Raw genomic sequence first — 22,145 nt, forward strand, 5'->3', positions numbered from 1 at the left:
TCCCTAGTAAAGTTGGGTGGCATTAAAAAGACAGCTGAGGTGCCTGGGTGAGCTGGAATACCCATAAACATTTTCATTTGGTTCTGTACACCAAGACAGTACCAACTCCTACTGCAGCTCAGTCCAAATGACTTCAGTTATAACCAGATGAATCCTCAGGCTGGAGGAGCCTGTGCGAGGTCACCCCAGTGTGTCCCCAGACTGGAGAAGAAAACAAGTGTCCTTAATGGTAAAACCCAGTCATGGAAGAAATCATATTACTAGATCAAAGCAGCCTCCCCAGCTCCTTCTCCAAGTCAGCAAGAGACAGAACCATGTGCCAAAGCCCAGGACACCAACAGCCCCATGAGTCAGCGTGTGGAAAATCATATTCATGCCTCCGCTGCCTCTTATAAAGGCAACAACTGCCCACCCCTCTCTCCAGCTGTAAACTGAGTTCATCTGGCAGGGACACAGTTGAAGAAATGAAGAGTTCCTTAGAATGTTCTTTCTCTCTCAGCGGCCTCTGGGGAGGGCTGGGGAAGGGCTGGTGCGAGTTGTCCTTTTCTCCCGCTAGTCACCTCAGGAGACGCCTCCATGTGCTCACCCAGTGAGGCAGAGGGCCTTGGACAAGGTCAAAGGTCTCGAGGGATTGGGAAGAGTCAAAGAAATTCAAAGGTGCACTTCCTCTAGTGGAAGGCTGGAGCACGACTGCTGGCCAGTCTCCACACAGCTTGGCGTGTGTGGACAGGACATTCCCGAAGCTGGCCCTGGGAATAAAGCTCTGATAATGGAAGAGAAGCAAGTACGGCCCTGTCTGGGAGGACCCGAATGAAGACGCGAGAGTCCGAAGAGGGCCATCCCCAGGAGGCAGCCCACGGGGAAAGGTCAGCTGTGGGCGGGCAGTGCCATCCCCAGGAGGCAGCCCACGGGGGAAAGGTCAGCTGTGGGCGGGCAGTGCCATCTCCAGGAGGCAGCCCACGGGGGAAAGGTCAGCTCTGGACCAGGGCAGTGCCATCCCCAGGAGGCAGGCCATGGGGGAAAGGTCAGCTCTGGGCCAGGGCAGTACAGCAGTACAGAACTTAAGGGAACACCAGAGCCTCAACAGTTCTTAATGGCTGATAGCTCTTGATATATGACGACCCTAGGTAATTTTAATTAACTCAAACTCTATCAAAATTATAATAAATTGAGTTTGAGAATAAATCAAACACTGGAACTCAAAATAATGCTGCCAGTTTTAACACACTCTTCAATTTTCATCTACTTCAATGCTTTAGGAAAAGCTGCTTGTTAAGGCTCGGCTTTTCTTTTTCCACAGCTCTGGTGGTGCACAGGAGTCGGCCGGGAGGGAGGTACACCTGCTCCAGAGGTGTTAGCGACTCTTGCAGAGGCCTCCTCCATCCCACAAAGGGCCTCTGGCCTCGCTCCGGTCCCTTTCAATGACTGCCATGCAGGAAACATCACTCCACCTCACCTTGGCCACAGGTACTGAAACCACTGGAGACTGGAGATAACCTTACCCCGGTCTCGGAGTCTGACGGGGGAGTCCCTGGCCTTTGGGGAGAAACTGCCTCCAGCTAAAGACCAGGACACACCTGCAGAACCCATGGCTTGAATGCTGCAAGCCAGGTGTCTGTCGGGGAGTTCTTGGCTACAAGAATCTTTCTGAAATGAGGTGCTTCTGTAATGTGTACGTGTGTATGCACACTCATACACACACAACATGGACACATGGTTTTAAACTCAACATTATATGCAAAGGTAAATATGGAGCACATTCCCTCACCCTGCCCCCACTCCTCTACCAAGCAATAATATTTAGTAATTTGCTGTCAATGGGATTTTGTTTTCTCAAGGCAGAGCTGTGCTATGGCTGACCTGGAATCCTGCATGGATCAGGCTGGCTTCAAATATGTGGCATTCTTCCTGCCTCTGTCTCCTGAAAGCCAGAGGACTTCTTAATGATATTAAAGCAGGGCTATGCTTTAGCTGGACGCCATCCAGCTCTCTGGAAGGGCGAGCTGAGCAGGGCTGTCCCGGCTTGAAGACAGTGTCTGGCTCAGGTACCCTCAGAGTCCGCAGGCAGAAGCAGCCTGGCTGCTCACCCAGGCTGGCTGTGTCCGGATAGCCCAGAGACCAGCCCGCAGGAATGGATCTGAGGCCATGGGCTTGCCGAGTTTCTCTCCCTGGGACATCTTTGGTCTAATAATAATCCCACGGAAATGGTATCAGTGTTTACTAGAAACACATGGCAGACTGTAATCTACCCCACATTCAACCACAGCCGAACTTCTGCACACTCGGGATTACACACATCCTCTGGGACGCTATTCTAAGCCACAAGCGCAGCTCTTCGTGTTTGTGGCCAGCAGGTCCCCTCAGATATCTGTTGACTTCCTTCGCTCCCTCCATTGTGGTTGAAGAGATGGGTAGGAGTGTGGGAGGATCATCACAGAAGTGCCCGGACCCAGGCTTAGGGCCAGAGTATAGGTCAAAGGTCAGAGACCACAATGCACCTGGGCAGGATGGCTGACTGGGCTTCAGCTTGACAGGGTATCAGACAGCTCGTCCTCACCCCACTCTCGGCCATGCCCCTGCTCATCCCTCTCCTCTTACCGTGTTTCCCACTGCGTCACTGCCCTCAGAGCTGGCTGGCATATTTTCAGCTCCTGGCCTCTGCCCAGGGCCCCTCCCAAACATCCCCACTCATTCCCACTCTCCCCGGGCCCCCCCCCCCAAATGACACTGTGAACTCTAGTGTCTGGGTCCCCTCCTGGTATGTATGTTCCCTGAGGCCACAGCATAACCTGAGCAAAGCAGTGGGGTGCGGCACCTAGGCACCTTCCTCTCAGGCCCACCTTCCCCTCAGGGACACCTTCCCCTCAGGGACACCTTCCTCTCAGGGACACCTTCCTCTCAGGGACACCTTCCTCTCAGGGACACCTTCCTCTCAGGCCCACCTTCCTCTCAGGCCCACCTTCCTCTCAGGGACACCTTCCCCTCAGGGACACCTTCCTCTCAGGGACACCTTCCTCTCAGGGACACTTTCCTCTCAGAGCCACCTTTCAACTTGGAATTTTGGACATGGAGACCACAGCAAATACAAGTTTATGTTCTGTTCCACCAGAATTCATTTTCTTCAGGCAAGTGGAAATTACTGGGGAGCCTTTGAGAGGAAAATGAAGAGAAAGGACCTTCTGTGAGCCAGGCATCACCAGCGTTCTGCAGACAAGAAATGTGTCAGGAGTTCTGAAAAGAGCCGTGAATTGACAGGAGTCTCGTCAACTTGAAGATGTTGATGGAGTTGCCCATGGAAGAAGGTTACTCCACCCCAGCACGCTCTCTGTCTCTTCAAACCCAAGGCGAGCTCTCCATGGCTTCGCGTGGTCAAGGCCCACCTGCCCCTGCTTCACTTGTGGGTGCTCAAGAATCAGGTAAAAGAATAGCTTTCTCTGCATAGTTTTCGGTTTCTTTATGTATCTCTTCCTTGATTTATAAGAAACACAGTTATAAAAACTGCTAAAGATGATAAAATTCATTTTTCCCAATGTCAAGTTTGTTCCCAGAGCGAATATACAGCGACCGTGTCCACGGAAGACTGGCTAACACACATCGTGGTCGCTGCATTCATTCCCCAAGGGGCCTCTTTCTTCTGTTGGTGAGTAAGCCATACTAGCTACCTTAGGAGTCACACACAGCGGGGGAGAGGTGGTTGGCCGTCCTCGGTAAATCTGTCCAGGACACCGACGGCACTCTGCTCACGGCCTGCGATTGAAGTCACATTGACAATCATTCCCTTATGTTCCTGCTGTCGGTGGCCGCTCTCATCACACGGATTATAGAGAGCTCAGGCTTCGGCGTTTCAATAAATGTGACCTAGATAGTGGTAGACAGCCCAATCCGTTTGTGATCTGCTACAGAATGTCTAAAGATGCCTTTTGAAATTCTGATTAGCGCAGGACAGGGAGTTCGAACTGCTCACACTCAAACCCCAGGACTCCTGCTGTGGAAGACAACTCTTGTCCTTCTCCACCCTGCCTCCCACACAAACCACCCGGGTATTTTCTATCCCAGAAAACTTCTCTTATACGTTAACTGTAATGAAATGTCTTCCAGGGGGAAGATCCTCCAGCTTCCAGAAACTCCGCACGCATTTCTGCTCTCTCTCTTGAGTCACGCCCATCTGCAGGAAAGATCGCCCTTCCAGCTCCCCTCCAGGAGGATGAGGGTGTGGCTCCGTGGCAGAGTGCTTGCCTGTCGAGTATAATGTTCCATTCCTGGTGCAGGAAACAAAACCACCCCTTTCAGTGAGCAGCCAACCACAGCTGCACACCCGTACTCTCCATTAAACCCGAAATGTCCAGAGTGACCGCACACCCCGGGTAGCCTCCGCTTTCACTGGCCTTTGTCAAGTCCCCGGAGACCGTCCCACTGCCTGACCCAAGGGTCACGGTTTGGGCCTCATCCTTTTCATCCTCCTGGCCCCTGGCACAGTGTCGTGTCTCTGTGCCAACCTCCCGACACACTTCCACTCAGTCTCCTCAGCCCAGCCAGAGGCTGGAGGCAGCTCAGGTCTTCTCTACCTACAGCTGGCACTGGGGCCCTCTCAGCAGCACCCAGGACTGAAGTGCTCTCTCTGTGCTGTTGACCTTGTGCCAAAGGAACACCAGCCCAGACCGACCTCTCCAGCCCAAAGCAACTCACAGAACTATCTATGTGGCCCTCCCCATTCAGTGTGTCGGGGATGTCCAGACGTTTCTTTCTGAGCACTTGGGGATTGAGGAAATGTGTTCTTGGGTTTATCATGGATGCTGCTGCCTGTTAGCAAACCTGTGCATGAAGCTGTATGTGTGTGTGTGTGTGTGTGTGTGTGTGTGTGTGTGTGTTTCCTGGCCTAGTGTGTATCTGAATAGTGACTACGGTACCACTTGTAGTTCTCTCATGGACCAGTGGGTGCCACCTGATAGGCAGCTGTGTCTCAGTCCTGGCCAGTCCCCTGGAGGAGCTATGTTTTCTCACATTTGTAATCTGGCTCACAGTGTCTAGAATGATCTGCCACCAACACTCTCTCCCCAACCTTGAGCTACAGCAGGCTCCCCCCCATCCCCTTCTCCAGGGCAAGTATTTCTTTTCATCCATGTGCCTTCTGGGTTACATCCTATTCTACTAGGACCCAGGCACCCCGAGGGCACCCTCCCTAGAAGCCCCCACCAATGGAGACTTGCTGGATGGCAGCTGCAGATGAGGCTGTGATGTCCCACCCTAGAGAGATAGCCCTCACAGTTGACCTCCTCCCTGGTGGAGACAAGAGGGACAGGCATGGGTTTGAAGCTGGGAACTAGTCTGGGGACTTCGGAGATGGACTCACAGAGGGGTGAGAGCGCCACGCCTGGGGCTGAGTCACGTCCAACTCAGCAGGCCTGCTGGAAACACAGAGTCAGCCTGTGCCCTGCCTGGCCCTGCCCACTGCCCTCCCTTGTGGAATAGCTTCCAGCCCTCTTTCTACCACCCTCTGCTTGTGTCTTTGTATTTCTTCCTAAAAATGAGCCCTCCCCCAGACAGGGACTTCTTGCACTGATCCCCATTGGTTGCCCGGCTCTGACATGGATAAGGATTGAACTCAGGGAGGAGAGGGGTTAGCCTAGACTTTGCTGTTAAAGTACTATAATGTGGTCACTGACTTCTCTCTTGCCCAGATTTCCTCTGTGCACACGCACCTGCACCTCTCTGGATAAACACTGTAGCTGGTGCCTGACCTCCCTGGCATTCTGGGAGACCTTGTCTGCACACAGAATGAAGGCAATCATCTTTACACCATCAATAGCACTCACTAGGCACAGTCATGCCAGCTCCATTGCTGCTTACTTCCCAGAACCTCCCTTGAGATCTTATGGACTAGAATCATGGTTTAACTATGTAAAGATGTGTTGCTATTTTACCTTGTCTGCCTAAGGCACCTGATTGGTCTAATAAAAAGTTGAGTGGCCAATACCTAAGAGAAGATGGATGGTGGGTGTAACTAGAGTTTTCCTGCCTGGCCCACAGTCAGGACAAATCTCTGTCACCTGCCAGTCCCACAGCCACTCAGACCCAACCAAGTAAACACAGAGACTTATAATGTTTAAACTGTTTGGCCTAATTGCTCAGGCTTCTAGCTATCTAGTTCTTACATCTTAAATTAATTCATTTCTATAAATCTATACCTTGCCACGTGGCTTGTGGCTTACTGGCATCTTCACATGCTGCTTGTCATGGCGGCGGCTGGCAGTGTCTCTCTGACCCAACCTTCCACTTCCCAGAATTCTCCTCTCTCCTTGTCCCACCTATACTTCCTGCCTGGCCACTGGCCAATCAGTGTTTTATTTATACACAATGATATCCACAGCAGGTGGGCATAGAGAAAAGGGGAGCCAGCCAGATATGGAGGAAGCAGGAAAGCAGGATGGACAGTACATAGATGAGGTAAACAAGCCTCAGGGCAGCACATAGATTAATAGAAATGGATTAATTTAAGTTAAAAAAATAAAAAAGAACAAGCCTAAGCTAAGGCCAAGCATTCATAATTAATAATAAGTCTCTGAGTCATGATTTTGGGGTTGGTGGTCCAAGAAAACCTACTAGATTTGGCACCCAACATGGGGTACATATTTCTACACAGGGCCTGAGAAAGCTGGAGAAAAAGAAAAAAGGGGGAAAGTGACATGGCTCCCTAGTAGCCCAGTACTCAGTGTACACAGGCGTGACTCTGCCACACAGTGGGCACTTGAACAGCCAGCACATTAAGTAGAAACACAATAAGATGAGTAAAAAATGCCTGCCACAGTGTGGGCACCAACTTCCTAGATCTGGGGCACCTAAACGCAAGTCCCGGTTAAATTCAGCTCCCAGTTAAATGCAGCTCTTGGCTAGGTCCGTGTGGGGCAGAGCCAGCCACCAGCGCAAAGCTGCACAGCAAGTTTAAGGTTTGGCTCACGCATCAGAGAATCCGGCAAGTGCACAGTTTCAGACACTCGGTAAAGCAGGTCCAGGCCGGAAAAAAAACTCTAAACAGGTTACATTGTGTTTAAAAATGTGCATACGTGCTTAAGAATGAAAAGAAATGCCAGGCGGTAGTGGCACACGCCTTTAATCCCAGCACTCGGGAGGCAGAGCCAGGTGGATCTCTGTGAGTTCGAGGCCAGCCTGGGCTACAGAGTGAGTTCCAGGACAGGCTCCAAAGCTGCACAGTAACCCTGTCTTGAAAAACCAAAAAAGGAAAAAAAAAAAAAAAAAAAAAAAAAAAAAAGAATGAAAAGAAAATGGGTATAGATAGTCACAGGAAAAAAAAATAAATATTTAAAAATAGCAAATTCTTTAAAGAGGGAGTAAAATAATATAAAGGGAAAAAAGCCACACAAAGATGGGAAATACACAGGGAGTCTGGATCCTGCATGGTGTTGTGTCATCTTTGAATTTTTTAAATGCTAATGTAAAAATGACAGCTGCTGAGAGACATGGGATTATAAAAGGGACAGCCTAGATACTTAAGGATGTCTTAACTTTAAAATGGAATTCAGAAAATGTATTGTGTTGGGAGAAAGGTTATGCTTTTGTTTCCACAGGAAATGAAAGGCTATGGATTCCTTCAAGGTTAATAGAGATCAGGTTTGACTGGGAGAGATGCCCCTGAAAATCTTGGCTACACACATAAAGATATAAACCAAGAAAAACTACAAGACAGTGATGTATATACTGACCCCTCTGTATGGGAACAGTTCTGAGACTGGATAACAAATGTCACAACTAGTTTTCTCAGGACTTGACCATCATCTCAATTTCTCAGAGTCCCCTAGAGATGTTGTTACCCCTGGACATCAGGAAGTAGTCTAGAGAACACAGTACTCATATTCCCATGAGGCGGGGTGGGTGGTCTTGATCATTTGGTGGTTTATGGATTTTTGTCATCATTTAGTGGGGAATATAAGAATATATGATAAAAAGACAACTATTTATCTCTAATATTTTACATTGGTATGGATTTTTATATATTAACACAAATTTAAGGTTATTTTTGTTATATCATATATATATTTCTACTCTTGTTTAAGGTATTGTACCTATGCAGCTCATTTAAAATGTAATATAAAGTTCTAGTCCTTAAAAGCTATTATTATAAACTGTTTAGGATAATTAAGAAATTCAGATTAGTAGTTAGTCATCTATAACAATCAAACTTGTAGTCATGTTAGGTACATTTTCAAGGTTAAACAGATAAATTTTAGATAACTAGGTCATCTTCAAATGCTTCAGAAACCTACAGATTATGGCATTTAAGATGTTTAATAACCTAAGGTTTTTCATGACAGCGGGACACATCTGCTCCTGGAAGCACTAATCTACTTCATAAAACAATGATGGGCATCAGAGAAACTCCATATGGAGTTTGCTTTCAATATAGTAAAGCTAGCCATTTGGGCAAGAAGCTGTCCTTGCCTTGACTGCTGACAGTATGCTGTCCAAACTGGACATCCAGGACACAGAGGAAAGTAACTGCTGAACTTTGCCAAGACAAGGCGGGACAGTCCTTCAAAATCCTGCTTCACAGAAAAGCCTGACAGATATTCTAGGCCTGTAGGCAGCAAATGGATGCCCTAACATTGCAGAGGAAACTTGGGTGACTGCCAGGTAGCCAGATGTCTCTGTCATTTGTATAGTTTTAGAAGTGGCTTGTACTGCACTTCCTGTTTACTCAGGTAATATTATATCCTCCTGGTGTCTTTGATGGCATTGAACATTAGATAGTTATAGTTACAGTTTTCCTTAGTTATGATGGAAAGTAAGTTAGGTACAAAACTTTGGACTCACCAAGATAGGATAAATAATGGATCATTTTCTCTGAATTTGCCAAAAACAAATGGATTGGATATTGTAAATGTAATTCTTACTTGATAGTTGTTCTTATTGTATATAGTTTTACTATGTTCAAGTTAAAAACTTTCCTTTTTATTTTTGACAAAAATGGGGAAATGTTGTGGAATAAGAATTGTTTAAGTATGTAAAGATGTGTTGCAGAATAAGTGTTAAACTAGGTAAAGATATGTTGCATTCATTTATGCTGCATTTGTTTAACTATGTAAAGATGTGTTTCTGTTTTACCTTGTCTGGCTAAGGCACCTGATTGGTCTGATATAAAGCTGAAAGGCCAATAGCTAAGAGAGGAGGGAGAGGCGGGGCTGGTGGGCAGAGAGGAAGAGGAGCCAGCCAGCCAGCCAGGGGCCAGACAGACAGACATGAAGGAAGCAGGAAAGCAGGATGGACAGTACATAGATGAGGAAAACAAGCCTCAGGGCAACACAATGATTAATGGAAATTGATTAATTTAAGTTTAAAAAAAAAGCTAGCTAAAAACAAGCCTAAGCTAAGGCCGAGCATTCATAATTAATAAGTCTCTGTGTCATGATTTGGGGGCTGGTGGTTCAAGAAAGCCTGCTACAGACAAGTTTTGTTCTAGGGATTTTTACAGAGGAAAGTGGGGCTCAGAGAGGTTTAGACTTGCTCAAGTTTATGTGGCAGGTCAGGGTGAGCATCATTCCAAGGCCATTTCAAAATCAGTGCTCCTGGTGCATCTGAAGGGATGCCACAGCCGTGTGAGTGGGCTGGCCAGCACAAAGAGAAAGTGCTAAAGGACAAAAGGATGGGAAAATCGCAAGCTCAGAGGAAGCAGTGGGATGGGAAAGGAAAATGGCACAAATATGGGAGAGAAGCTTTGAATATCCATGAAAACCTGTTGTTCCCACTGAAGCTTGGCATGGAGAGAGCTCATAGGGAAGCTCCCAGGATTCTCTGAACTTTATTGTATCTCCAGGCAGGCGGACCACCTCTGTCACCAGCACCAGAGCCTTCAACTTCTGCCGAGAGTCCTGCCCTGGTCAGCAGGCTTTCTGAGATCTGGCGTTTTGGGCAGCCTTTGTCTAGATGCTCAAATCTCCTGGCTGAGAGTTCTGCTTTGAGCACCCTGTACCTAGTTTCCCATAAAGTATGTCCTTGGATGCATAGAGTTACCTTCACTCTCAGGGACAGGAAGTTCCAGGGGTGTGTGGTCCCCCTCCCCACCTTAGTTAGTATTTCTACTGCTGTGAAAAGACACCATGACCATGGCAACTATTATAAGAAAAACATTTAATTGAGGTGGTTCTCTTACAGTTTCAGAGGTTCAGTCCATTATCATCATGGTGGGGAGCATGGCAGCATGCAGGCACACATGGTGTGTGTGCACCTTAATCAGAATGCAATGGTCTAGGAAATGGTCTGACATTGGGACTAGCTTAAGCAGAGGAGACATCAAAGCCCACCCCCATAGTGACACACTTCCCCCAACAAGGCCACACCTACTCCAACAAGGCCACATCTCCTAATAGTGCCACTCCCTATGAACTTATGGAGATCAATACATCCACACTAACACACACACACACACACACACACACACACACACACACACACACAGAGCCAGGCCACCTGTAGCTAACAACTGATGTAGGGCTTGAGACTGAAGGTAGTTGATACTGACAAGGACAAGCTCAGCCCCCTTTGCATCAGGTGACACTGTCTCTGAGGTGTCATTTCTTCTCATTCGGGGAGGCTGGTGCCAGACTTCAGTGTAGATATCACCCTTGCTGACCCCTCCATTCCCACCCTACCCACTCCAGGGGAACATGGGAGCATCTCCTTCATAATCCCTGGGGTCAAGGCCATGGCACTCCATCTCTGAGGAGACCCAGTTGGCTTCAGGTGACCTGACATGAAGCCATCCTGAAACTCTGGGGGCCTTTCCCAGGCCCAAATCCCCATATGAAGAAGAGACTTCATGGAGTAGGGAATAGTGCAACTCCAAAAGGAGGTGTCTTAGTTTGGGTTGCTATTGCTCTATTGGTACACCATGACCAAAGCAAACTGGGGAGGAAAGGGCTTATTTGGCTTATACTTCCACATTACTGCTCATCATCAAAGGAAGTCAGGACAGGTACTCAAACAGGGTAGTTTTAAGACGTGTGTTACACTCATTTATGCTGTGGAATATTTGTTTAATGATGCAAAGATGTGATGCATTCTTTTATGTTGCATTTCTTTAACTCTGTTACTTTGTCTGCCTAAAATACCTGATTGGTCTAATAAAGAGCTGAATGGCCAATAGCAAGGCAGGAGAGAGAAACAGGTGGGGCTGGTGAGCAGAGAGGATAAATAGGAGGAGAAATCTAAGGAAGAGGGGGAGGAGTGAGAGAAGGAGAGGAGGATGCCAGGGGCCAGCCATGGAGCAGGAAGGAAAGAAAGACATATAGAATAAAGAAAGGTAAAAAGCCCAGAAGCAAAATGCAGTTAAGAAGAAATATGATAATTTAAGTTAGAAAAGCTGGTTAGAAACAAGCCAAGCTAAGAGCAGGCATTCATAAGTAAGAATAAGTCTCCATGTATTTATTTGGGAGCTGCGTGGCAGTCCTCCAAAAGAGTAAAAAAACAAACAAACAAACAAACAAAAACAACTGCAACCTGAAGGCGGGAGCTGATGGAGAGGCCATGAAGGGTGCTGCTTACTGGTGTGCTTTCTTATAGAGCCCAGGACCACCAGCCCGGTGGACCACCCATGTGGACTGGGCCCTCCCCCATCAATCACTAATTAAGAAAATACCCTACAGGCTTGCCTACCTCCCGGTCTTATGGAGGTGTTTTCTTAATTGAGGTTCCCTCCTCTCAGATGACTCTAGCTTGTGTCAAGTTGACATAAAACTACCCAGCACAGGAGGTGATTGTGCACAGGCGTGGTGGCAGCCTGCAGAAAGGACTCCACCTTTAGTACCTGCTCACTCCACACCACTGCAGGAGTGGACTGAGCTTCTGAGAAGTAGGGGGGTTGAACTCCTGAAGGACAGGGGATCATGGAGAGGATATTCAGGACTCAGAGGACACTGAAGAGGAAGTCCTTTGTGACCTTCCATCCTCAGAGAGTGGAGCTGAGAGTCACAGCCTTGTGACTCTTCTGTGAGGTCAACTACTGGGCCCTTAGGTCACACTGCTAGATCTGTCATTAAATGTGAGCCCTTTGTTCCTTCAATAAAAACAAAAGTCTCCTCCTGTGAACCAGAAGACAAGAGGGACGGTAGTGGGTGGTGATTCCATTGGGGTGACTGGCTGGGGAGCATGTTTCCTAGACTTTCAGGGAAGAGTACGTTGATGCAAACACCCACAGGAAGGACTCTTTCCGCAGGGACTCCACAGGGCCCTAATGTGTGCATGTCCTCACAGATGCAAGCAATACTCTTGTGCTCTCTCTTCCATGTGTAGCCTTAGTCAAGGCCTGCTGAGCCAGGCAGCTAGAAATCTGGTCTTTGGAGCTGGTGAAGTTTCCTCTTGAGCAAGTCCTGGCTAGTAGCCCAACAAACAGAACTGTCAGTCTAGATCACCGGAGAATTGGAGGGTGGGGATCAGAAAAGCGAAACACACAGGGCCTTGAGACCTGCCTGGCAGCCACTCCCAGGCTGGCAGTCATTAGGACTCTCCCAGAAAGTGTGACCTGTGCCTGAGGAATGCAGCTGCTCTTCCCTTACATGTCCAGAAAAGCTCTTCCACCTCTAAGACACCCAAGGGAGGTCATCTCTGCCTTCTTCCTCATTCCCAAAGTTGTGGCAATGTTCCCTTCCCATGTGGCACCAGATGTGGCCCCCTCCAGAGCTCATGTGCTCCTTGTAAGTGTCTAGCCATCATAAACCAAGAATGCACTTCCTCTCTCCCAGTGGGAATGTGTCAAGGCAGTACACAATTCCTCCTCCTGTGAGAACAACTGATTCGAGGGTCAAGCTCAAAGTAGACCATGAAAGTCTTAGGGTATATGATCTATGCTCAAGAAAAGCAGCGGGGCTGGTGAGACGGCTCCGTGGTTAAGAGTACTGGTTCCTCTTGCAGAGGACCTGCGCTCAGTCCCCAGCACACACGTGGGGGTTCACTAGCATCTGTAACTCCAGGTCCAGGAGATCCAGGCCCCTCTTCTGACCTCTGTGGCCACCAAGCGTGCCCATAATGCACATATATACAGACAGGCAAAATACTCACACACATAAAACAAGATACATAAATCTAAAAGAAAGTTAAGAAAAGCTGCAGTTATCTCAGTGATAGTTTGATCAAACCTATAGTCAAATAGCTTGTACCAACATGGCCTGCACAGGAGAGGAATGGACGGTGAAATTCATCCACAACTTTTTTCACCAAGTTGTGTTCTCTGGTGAGCGGCTGCACCCATTAATTTGCACTACAACAGCATCTCTTACCTCTAGGGGCTGGTTCTCCAGGGGGCTTTTTTCTTTTAATTCACACAAGTCCGGCAGCCTTGGTCTCTCACTTTTATGTGTTTTCTTGCTAGTCAGCATTATTTCCCCTCCATCTCATCTCCCTTCATCTGTCTCAGGACAGCCTGGCCGCTATTATCATCCGCCATGGAGAAGGCTCTTAGAGTAGACAGAGAGTGGACCTGGTCACTCGGTGTAGACAGACAATGGACCTGGTCACGCGGTGTGGACAGACAGTGGACCTGGTCACTCGGTGTAGACAGACAGTGGGCCTGGTTACTTGGTGTAGACAGACAGTGGGCCTGGTCACTCGGTGTAGACAGACAGTGGACCTGGTCACTCGGTATAGACAGAGAGTGGATCTGGTCACGCAGTGTAGACAGAGTGGACCTGGTCACGCGGTGTAGACAGACAGTGGACCTGGTCACTCGGTGTAGACAGAGAGTGGACCTGGTCACGCGGTGTAGACAGACAGTGGGCCTGGTCATGTGGTGTAGACAGACAGTGGGCCTGGTCACTCGGTGTAGACAGACAGTGGACTTGGTCCCTCAGTGTAGACAGACAGTGGACCTGGTCACTCGGTGTAGACAGACATTGGTAAACCTGGTCAGTTGGTGTAAGGCAGACAGTGGGCCTGGTCACTCGGTGTAGACAGACAGTGGACCTGGTCACACGGTATAGACAGACAGTGGACCTGGTCATGTGGTGTAGACAGACAGTGGACCTGGTCACTCGGTATAGACAGACACTGGTGGACCTGGTCACGCGATGTGGAGTCCTCAGCACTGCCCATGTTCTCAGCCTGGCCTTCCTCATCTCTCTGCTTCCTTTCCTGCCTTGGCAGTGTCCAACAAGGTCATCTCTCATGACGCTCTCTCCTGGGAACAGTGATAGAGGTTTGTAAGGCCTCATTGGACAGGATACCTGAGCCCCATCATGCTCTCAGGAATGGTGGGTAGAGCTCCAGGCCAGGCCTGTTCCTCACTTCTTCAGGCCTTTTCAGGGAACACATACACCTCTTTGCTCACAGCATTGGGTCTTCTCAGCTCTATGCTAGCTGGAATTCAGTGTCCCAGCCAGGGCTGTACCCAGGGCAGAGGTGCCTGAGCAAGGTGTACAGAAAGCCTGTGTCTTAGTCAGTGTTCTATTGCTGTGAAGAGACACCATGACCACAGCAACTCTTATAAAGGAAAACATTTAATTGGGTGGCTTACAGTTTTGGAAGCTTTGTCCATTATCATCATGGTGGGACATGGCAGTGTGCAGGCAGACATGGTGCTGGAGAAGAAGCTGAGAGTCCTACATCTTGATCCACAGGCAACAGGAAGTGAACTATCTCTACACTGATCATAGTTTGAGCATAGAAGAGCTCAAAGCCAACCCCCATAGTGACACACTTCCTCCAACAAGGCCACACCTCCTAATAGTGCCACTCCTTATGAGCTTATGAGGGCCAATGACATTCAAACGACCACAGCCTGTGAGGCCCCAACTCTGCCTGCAGTGCAGACTGTCCCAGACACTGCTCCTTGGTACCTATGGTCCTCTTTGCAGGCGGGACCCACTCAGGAAGCCCAGGGGAGCTCTGGCCTTCACATCAGGGGCTGAGCACACTTCAGTGATTTGAGAAGCCATTCTCAAAGTGAGCCTCATCTTGTTTGTAAAGACCAGTCCCCCATCAACAGGAGTCAAGGCACCTTGGGCATTAAGCCAGGGCTAGGACTGGGCCATGGCCTGATTTATCTTGTACCAGAGAGACAGACAAGGCTCCAAGAACAACAGGCAGGACAGAGGGACACATAGCCTACTTCAAGGGTCTCTCACTGGCCTTGTCTGGGACAATTTGATGAAAATTATGATAACAACAAATTATACTCTACTTAAGGACTAGAATCAGTGTGCCTGCTGATATGAATGAATGAATTATATTTGTAATGTTTGATGCAAACCAGGGTGTTTATATATTCTCAAAGTATTTTCTCACACAGGAAGAATATAAAAATGTCCGGTGGGAAGAGCAGCAAATGCCATGCTAAATTATCAAAGTAAATGTCACCAGTAAGAGGGTAAGTTGAACTTTGTACCACCCAGTGAAGCCCAATGCGCAGAACATCCCACTGTCACAGCAAGCTGGGGTCTACATGGGTGTGGGGGAAGCCAAACTTCTGTAAAATTCATGGACTGAGATTTTCGAAGTGCCCAATTAAGGGAAAGTCGGAAGAAGTGTTCGGGGCAACGTGGAGGAAATTAAAGAGACCACTAAGTGCAGTGTGCGGCCCGACTGCGCTCTTTCACGGGAACAGACAGATTCGGGACTGGTAGAACTCCAGTGTGACTGACGGAAGAGCGAGATGGTGGAGCATGTCCATCTCTGCTTACTCATTCCAATAGCTGTCCGTGGTTCTGTGAAAGACTGTCCCTGTCATAGCAATGTCACAGAAGTATTCAGGGTGTTGTGCCACAAATGTGTTCTCATTTGTCTCCGGGTGAAACGGTAGTGTTCCTGCACCTATTCTGCAAATACAAAATGATTTTTGTGTTTAGGAAGTTCACAGGGCTGGGTGTTTAGCTCAGTGGAGAGCTTCCTAGCACACCCGAGCCTATTTTCTGTCCCCCGCTCATGGTCATGAGATGGCCATCTCAGCTCCAGGTGTCACGTCTCCTTTCACGGGGACAAGAAAGGGACTGTGCTAGAAGCATCTTCAGTTTTAAAAGCAAAGTCTTCGCTCTCAGCCTCACCTCAGGTCTCTGCTTCTGTGTCATTCATTGTCTATGACTAGTCCCTGTGGCTACTCGCTGCAGGATTGGGGAAGGGCGTGTTTACCTTCCCATTCTTTCCACTGGGGGTGTCCAAGGGAGCAGGGGTCGCAGACATCTGTAGAGCTTGACAGTGTCAGCACCTGCCACAGAGTATATGGATATCACAGATGTGTTCCGAGGAGAACAGCTGGGATGCTCAGTGACGAGGATGCCATCGTGTCTCAGGGATGTTTGGACCGAGTCAGAAAAAACAGTGAGGTTATCAGTCACTTTGCAGAAGGGGGTGGAGAGCTCCACATGTGGTAGTGGCTAGATTGTCCCATAGCAGGGTCACCTGCCATGTAGGATAAAGACCTGGTTCTCCCCCACACCCAAGACCTTCCTGTGACCCAGTTAGGAGCCAAGTCAGAGAAGCAGCCTGAGCCTGTCACTCCCCCTCACACCCCAGGCTTCATCAACAGCGTTTTGATTCCAGAGCACGTTTCTCATGAGGAAATCAAGTGCTTGTTACCTTCTTAGCCACATCCTCTGGAGGCTCTCCTTTCCTGCTCGAAGCTTGAGGGGCCCGTCTGCTGCTTCTCTTGGGCTGGCGCAGTCCCTCTTGGCCAAGGAACACTGCAGGAGCTGGGTGCTGGGTGGAGGCCAGAGCAGAAAAGGTGGCGGCTGTGCCGAGATAAAAACCGAATGCTCTCAGTGGCTCCCTCAGCGCTGGACCCTTGACATCGTGGCTGAAGCTGGGTGTTAATGGGGGTTGGGAAGGTGCTTTGTGGGTCTTTACGTGCTGGGCCCATGAAAGTTATGTTGCTGTAGATCTGACTGATAACATGTGGCTAGATCTACAGCTGGAGAGTGTTGCATTGTGGGAAACATCAGTCTCCTGGAATCATTCACATTTTCTCCTCCTTGGGTCTTTATTAGAGGTTTGAATGTCTTCTAAACTTTCTGAGTTGGCTGTGGTTTTCCTACTATCATCTCCAAAGGCTTCAAAAGATCATCCCTTACAGCTACACCCCTGTTCCTGCAACTTAGCTCTCTCCCTGGGATCCAGGAAATGTAAATCAGCTTTGGGGAAAGCATGCTTTTCATCATGCAAATGAGTGCCCAATGCCACCAGAGGATCACAGGAGGTCACCGTTGCTAAAGAAAAGAGAGACAAGGGACGGCATTGTGTGCCAGGCTCTGTACAGTGCTTACATGGTAACACATTTAGTTCTAAAAAAAAAAAAATTGTATGAAAGAAATTTTCATTGCACTTCATAAGAGGAGAGGGAAGCCTTGGGGACACAGCCTGCCATGTGCCTTACAGGGTTGCGGCCAGTTCCTGAAACTCCACACACAGGTGGCCCCACACAGGTGACCCCACACAGGTGACCCCACACAGGTGGCCCCGCACACAGGTGTACCCCGCACACAGGTGTACCCCACACAGGTGGCCCCCACACAGGTGGCCCCGCACACAAGTGTACCCACACACAGGTGTACCCGCACACAGGTGTACCCACACACAGGTGTACCCGCACACAGGTGTACCCGCACACAGGTGCCCCACACACAGTTGGCCCCACACACAGGTGTACCCACACACAGGTGGCCTCCCACACAAGTGTACCCACACACAGGTGGCCCCGCACACAAGTGTACCCACCACACCCCCACACCCCACACACAGTGCCCACACACAGTGTACCCACACACAGGTGGCCCCGCACACAGGTGTACCCACACACAGGTGCCCCCCACCCACACAGGTGCCCCCCCCACAGGTAGCCCCACACACAGATGGCTCATCTGAAGCCAGCGGTTAATGGTTTTACCCTGGAATTGTAGGGTGGGTATGTGACAGCTGAGCCTAGAAAATGACCATTTTTGAAAAGGCCAGTTTTTAGCTTCTGGTGGTAGACATTTGTACTCACCTTGAGGAAGGTACTGCTTGGCTGGGGGGGAACATCACCCCTCGAGTGGGCTTCTTCGTACTGTGTCTGCCTAAAAGAAGTGGGTAGGATGGCTTCATGATATACTCAGGGACTAGGCTATGGGAAGCTGCATCTGGAGTCGAGAGAGCAAGGTTGGCACAGAGAGAGATACCAGACCCCTCCCCCGCTTAGGTTTGCATGACCCCAGGCTTTTTCTAGGATCTTTATCTAACTTGTTTGAACTTACAATGAATTGCAGATTTCATGAGCACATCGATGGATATTTAGAATTAAGGGAGGAAAAGAGACAATCTGTGTATTGTTCAGTCAGTGTCCCTTAATGTCCTCTGTATGGATCAAAAAGTGACACCGTGCATTGCTCCATCCACACATACTCTCTGTAGCTGTCCATGCTCTCTGAAGCCATTCCAGACCTGAACAGGACACTGACTCCCTCTGCAGTTTCCTGCTGGCCGTCTCTTCTTTGGGGCCATGTTACCCACAGAGGAGACCACACGCATGCTACTGCCAGTCACTCCCTCGGAGGCTGGTCTGCATGTCACTGAATGGGGGTTATCTGCTGCCAGTCACTCCCTCGGAGGCTGGTCTGCATGTCACTGAATGGAGGTTATCTGTTGCCAGTCACTCCCTCGGAGGCTGGTCTGCATGTCACTGAATGGGGGTTGTCATTTGTTTTCTCATGGGAATTGTATAGCAAAAACATAGACACATGTTTTTAAAGTGTTTTATTGTTATTATTTTAGGTGTATGGGTGTTTTGCCTGTGTATATGACTGTGTGCCGTGTGTACCCGATGCCTGCAGGGGCCAGAAGGGGACAATGGATCCCATGGAGCTGGAGTTACAGATAATTGTGAACCATCATGTGGGTGCTGGGAATTGAATCTTGGTCCTCTGAAGAGCATCCAGTGCTTTTAATCACTAGACCATCTCTCCAGCCCTGTAAACATCTTTTGTCATAGAATATTAGTTTGGAATGTGTTACATTCGTTCATGCTGTGGAACATTTGTTTAATGATGCAAAGATATGCTGCATTCGTTTGTGTTGCACTTGTTTAACTCTGTGAAGCTGTGTTACTGTGCCTGTCTAAAACACCTGATGGTCTAATAAAGAGCTGAACCGCCAATGGCGAAGCAGGAAAAATGATAGACGGGGCTTCAGGCAGAGAGAATATACAGGAAGAGAAATCGGGGGCAAGAGGACCTAGGAGTGAGAGAAGGAGGAGGACTCCAGGGGCCAGCCACCCAGCTACACAGCAAGCCACAGAGTAAGAAGTAAAGAAAAGATTTACAGAAGTAGAGAAAAGAAAAAGCCCAGAGGCAAAAGCTAGATGGGATAATTTAGAGTCATGAAAAGCTGGCTAGCAACAAGCCAAGCTAAGACTGGGCATTTGTAAGAAATAGTAAGACTCCATGTGTGATTTATTTGGGATCTGGGTGGCAGGCCCCCAAAAAAGGCAAAGAGTAAGAGTAAAAACGACTAACAACACCCACCAGCAGAGACTTTAGTGGAAAGCCCACAGAAAGAGCCAGGGAAGAAAAACAGATCTTATTCATGAAACAGAATCCCTCATCCTGAAAGACTTGAAAGCAGCCTAAGAGACCATGACATTGCATTGACCTCTAAAACCTCCAAAGAGATGAGCAAGGTCACTTCAGGGAAACAATATGACAGCCTAGAACCTATGGAAAATGTGAGGGGATTTCCTGGAATGCCATGTTGTCAGGAAGCATATAGGTTACAGCAGTGGTTCTCAAACTTCCTAACACTGCGACCCTTTAATACAGTTCCTTAAGTTGTGGTGACCACCAGCCATAAAATTATTTCATTGCTATTTCATAACTCTAATTTTGCTACTGTTATGAATTGTAGTGTAAACATCTGATATGCAGGGTATCTGGTATTCGACCCCCAAAGGGGCTGAGACCCACTGGTTACAGGGTACCCAGTGCCACCCATTGTCATGCTAGGCATCCCATACCAGTGAGAATCTAGTCAACACTGGGCCATGGCCACCCAAAACTTTGCCCTTGTACCTGGTCTAAGATGAGTAAGAATCTCTCCAAATAAACATCTCTTCATCTTTTCAGTGACATGATCTCCAGGAATCCTTGAAAATAACACTGTATTGGGCAATGAGAGCAACCTACTGGCCAAGCCTTCCTTCAGGAAGCAGAGTCCCTCCATGGTCCCAGGAGCCACTCCAAGTCCCAAGAAAGACGGACGTCCCAAAGCAGATAGCAAGTCTACCTGCCTGGACATGAGGATGATGATCTCTCTCTCTCTCTCTCTCTCTCTCTCTCTCTCTCTCTCTCTCTCTCTCTCTCTCTCTCTCTCTCTCCCTCTCTCCCTCCCTCCCTCCCTCCTTCTCCCTCCCTCTCTCCTCCCTCTTTTTCTCTTCCCTCCCTCCCTCTCCCCCTTCCTAGATCTACACACTTTTGGGAACAGGCAGCAGGAAAAAGTCTTTGAAGATGCATGCCCCCAGCACAGTGGCACCTTAGGGAGTACCTTCCTCCTTTTTGTGGCTTGGACAGCAGAAACAACAGGCAGGGTACCTGGAAAGGTAAGCAAAATCACAGTGGTAGTTACCGAACAGTTTGTGAGTCCAAGGTGGTGTCTTTTTAGGGACTTACAGAAAGATGTGATGGAGGAGGGGCTGGAGTCCAGCAAATCACCTTCCTCCAGAGCAATGTGTGAGCTTGCACTCATTGTCACTGAGGGTGGGGCGTCTACCAATTCAGTTAAGTGACTTTGAAAGCTTTTTTTTCTTTAAGCTCCAGATATATTTGTACAAGAATTGAGACCAACAGATGTTTCAAACCCAATGAAGCAGTGCATTGAGACTGACTTCTAAGGTCAACAATGACTTCTTCACTGCAAGTATACACACGTGCCATCTGGAAGGGTTGGGGAGCAGTGTCACAGCAGGGTGGCCACTGTCCCCAACAGATTGTCACCATCCCAGTTCCCCCATCCCTCGAGTTTACCACCCAACCCAGGCAGCGGCCTTCTGATTTACTGAACGGCTGGTGCAGACTTTAGAGCATCATATAAATGAACTCTTTGGCAATGGGCTTCTTGAAAAGATTGAACGTTTTAGATACACCCATGGCACACTGATCATCAGTAGCCCGTTTTCTTGATGCGTTTTTTCTTTTGGTATTCCACCCAATGGAGGAATTCAGCTTATTTGTTTTGCCAATGGTGGACCTGGGGCTGTATTTCCACTTTCTCTCATTTTAAACTGATTTTAAGGTATCCTGGAGCCATGGTTGCTGATGATGGGAACCCTTTGCCCAACTCCGCTTCTCTTTGTTTTATTTACATCTTGAGATTTCTATGAAATGGAACTCAATGCTACAGTGGCGTTCCAGCAGCTGGGGTCTCCTTGTTGGAAAGAGATGAGCGGCTTTTCACGGGGTGAAATCTTGTTTGGCGCAGCGTCCCTGGTAGGGAGGAGCAGCTAAAGTAAGTCAGAATCCAGGGAACACAGCTGGCACAGCTGTCTGATGGCGGACTGCCAAATCCACCTTTCGAGATACGCCACTTGAGCAGGCTCTGGCGAGTAACTCTGCTCCTGGAACAATGGCCTTCTGTAATGTAACCGATCAGAATATGACCTGGGCTCTCACTGCCTGCCATGATCACAACTGATGAATCAGCAGGAGGTTGAGTGGGAACCTCAGCGGGAGATTAGGTCAGGCACATACAAAAGGCCCAAACAAAACCAGCTTCAGTGGCTCCCCCTTACCTGGTAAGTGGAAAGTCGATGCTGGAGCTCCCATAGGAAGACGGTGAGAGGGGACACAGCCATTGACTGGTCCCTCACAAAGAGCAGGGGACAGTCAGAAATGCAGTTAGATGTTTAACGTGAGTCCTCCAGGCCCTCTCCTCCTTTTGACCCTCCGACTTATTGTACCACTATGCTGTAGGGCTGCATCCACCAACCAGGTCCTCTGAAGAGACACAAGTAACTACCTACAGTACCCCAAAGTCCCACTCTCCTCCTTATGACATCATCTAGTTTCACAGGAAGTTTTGGGCTGCTCGCAAACTCTGAGAGCCAGCCCAACGTCTTGGGTATAGACGACTTTGTCTTCTGGGCAATCTGTCATGACTGGCCCTTTTCCTCACCTAATTATATTCCATCT

At 48.6% G+C, this 22,145-nt stretch overlaps 2 long non-coding RNA genes across 3 annotated transcripts; one reads left to right on the top strand and one right to left on the bottom strand.

The window, feature by feature from the left end:
- Window positions 1-733: 733 nt before the first annotated feature.
- Window positions 734-20,326, top strand: LOC119088628. 2 transcript variants are annotated; one of them, XR_005092301.1, is made up of 5 exons: window positions 734-866; window positions 1,301-1,467; window positions 3,110-3,416; window positions 3,538-3,640; window positions 20,085-20,326. It is a non-coding gene; the product is annotated as an uncharacterized LOC119088628 (long non-coding RNA). The 2 variants fall into 2 exon arrangements; XR_005092302.1 differs by lacking the exon at window positions 20,085-20,326 and adding an exon at window positions 4,099-4,801.
- On the bottom strand, window positions 14,578-18,635 carry LOC119088627. The gene is made up of 5 exons (XR_005092300.1): window positions 18,222-18,635; window positions 17,975-18,044; window positions 16,573-16,724; window positions 16,126-16,201; window positions 14,578-15,815 (listed from the first exon to the last, which is right to left on the bottom strand). It is a non-coding gene; the product is annotated as an uncharacterized LOC119088627 (long non-coding RNA).
- Window positions 20,327-22,145: the final 1,819 nt, after the last annotated feature.

Source organism: Peromyscus leucopus, chromosome 10 (assembly GCF_004664715.2).
Source record: "Peromyscus leucopus breed LL Stock chromosome 10, UCI_PerLeu_2.1, whole genome shotgun sequence".
NCBI classification, from domain to species: Eukaryota; Metazoa; Chordata; class Mammalia; order Rodentia; family Cricetidae; genus Peromyscus; species Peromyscus leucopus.